Here is a 2384-nt window from a genome sequence, read left to right on the forward strand (position 1 = left end):
ACAACCCAGATCCCCGACCCCGGATTTGGGGGTGTTACAGTAGTGCTTAATAAGGATTCTAGTTCATTACTAGTTTCATCCTCCCAAAAGGATGTCACTATTGAAACAAGCTCTCGACCAAGAGCACGGGCCAAAAGGGTTAGGGACAAGACCAACCTCAAACTTACATTAGAAAGAAGAAATCAAAAATAATTGGGGATGCATAGGGTGCACACACAGTGCCAACTATAGTCAAAGACTCAGTTAATGCACCATCTCAAAGTCAGATTAATGTGGCTTCAATAAATGTGGAGTCACAGCCAAAATCTATTATAATTGAAACACTTCAAACATAAAATTCTCCCACAAACTCACTGGATATGGACATGATACACACATCAATTCCTGATTCTCCATCTTTAACTCTCATGGAAAATCCAAAATCTCAAGCAAGTGAGCATCATCTTTTGGATAATTTGTTTGCTCACTTGCCATTTCTTTTTTATTCTTCTAAAAAATCTGTGCATAATCTCAAATCAATCACCACAAATTCTACAGTAGTTTCAACTCCAAACTCTATCATTTTTAATCTCTCAACGGATATTCTTCATCCATCGACTAATAATTGTATCTCAACGGATGTGCTTAACAGTAATTATCCGTTAAATTTCTCAACTGCTATCTCGATGGATGTCTCTCATCCGTTGAATGTCACTGCACCACTTGAAATTTCCACAATCGTTACAAGTGCAGATGACTTAGTAGTAGTTCAATCACTACTAGAATTGAGGGAAGGGAGTGAACTAAGTGAGAGGCTGAGTTGTTCTCAGGCAAAAGGAGAGGAAATTAGTGACAAAATGCATGATATTTCTTCCAGCATGGCAAGAGTGAGTGAGAGGAGTCCCACCTTAGATGGTGAAGGTGGGGGTGTGAGGGTGGGAAGCCAAGGGGAGCCTTGATGCAACAAAAGAGAGATCATGGAAGAAATACGGTACAAATGAAGCATGGTAGAGGCCATTGTTAGTGAGTTAAGGGATGTCAATGAGGCTGAAAAGAAGTAGCTATTTCAACAAGAATATCAAGCTATTTTTTATTATGTTTTTTTTGAGGCCGAGACATTTACTCATACTGTTCTAGCTTATCAAATTCTAGCTGAATAGGGCAATGAGGCTGTTGAGAGGATATTAAACTTGGTGCATACAACAGCTTCTATGCTAAGGGCCAAGGAGGAAATCAACTATCTTCCACCTACATATGGTGATGATTTTGAGTTAGATTATAGTGGTACATTTGGAGATGCTTCAAATGAGGAAGATGATGGCATGGATTTAAGGGGAGATGCAGGTCCTAGCTCAAGCACAAACACTCCATCCTGGATTTTTAGCAAAGACTGCAGTGACCATCATTTTAAATCAAATCTTTTCAAGCTTATCCATCAAACTCAGATAGCTCTTCAAGCTACTACAGATGGCAACACCAAAAGTCTTATCCAAGCCCATCTTGAATCTCTACAACTGCACAAGATTCAATTTCTCAAACAGAGTCAAGATTTGGATGAAATCAAGGACACCATTTGGCAAGTCAAGAAAGATATCAATGAAAGAATGGAGTATAAAATTCCAGAGTCCACTATGAAAGACATTTAAAAAATGCTCAGGAAGGATTCTGACTTGAGTAGCAAAATTGACTCTATGAACACTAGGTTGACAACACTGGAAAATTCAATCACCAAAATTCATGTCAACCAAGTTCATCAAACACGCCTTCTTCAAAAACTGGTGGCTGCTCAAACTCCAACCCCTGCTATACTTGATGATAACAAAAGGGGGAGAAAGACGCTATTGTTCAAGCAAGTGAGGGGGATAAGGATGTGCAAATTCAAGTCAGCAAAGTGATTGTTCTAGCATTTACTTTCTCTAAGCCACCAGCTCTAGATAGCATTGACTTAATCAATATTGAAACAGCTGAGTTCATACTAAATGAACAAATGAAGAAAATTGATGAGAAGATTGAAAGGGTTTTTGGTACATTTGCAAAGCCAGATAAATTTGTGAAACACTTCACACAATTGAGACAAATACCTATCAGTGAAATGAGCTTGAGTAATATGGAGAGAGGTCAAACCTTTGCTTGAAGACAGCCAAAGGCCAATGTGATCTTGAAGCTCAAGAAACATACGTCAAAATATTCTACCAAGAATCCTTTGGACCTAGTCTATGCAACTCCTCATCCTGATGAAAAGAAGCTGCTTGGAAACTCTATTGCAAACATCAAAGATTCCAAAGACTCAGTTTTAAAGAAAAGGGTAGCAAAAGTCTACAGGCATGGAAAAGAAATTTGTGTGATGGCTGGACATCCATAATTTATAGAAGCCAAAAGAGAAGAAAAGCTGAGACTCAAGAATA

Source organism: Apium graveolens, chromosome 8 (genome assembly GCF_009905375.1).
Source record: "Apium graveolens cultivar Ventura chromosome 8, ASM990537v1, whole genome shotgun sequence".
Classification (NCBI taxonomy): Eukaryota; Viridiplantae; Streptophyta; class Magnoliopsida; order Apiales; family Apiaceae; genus Apium; species Apium graveolens.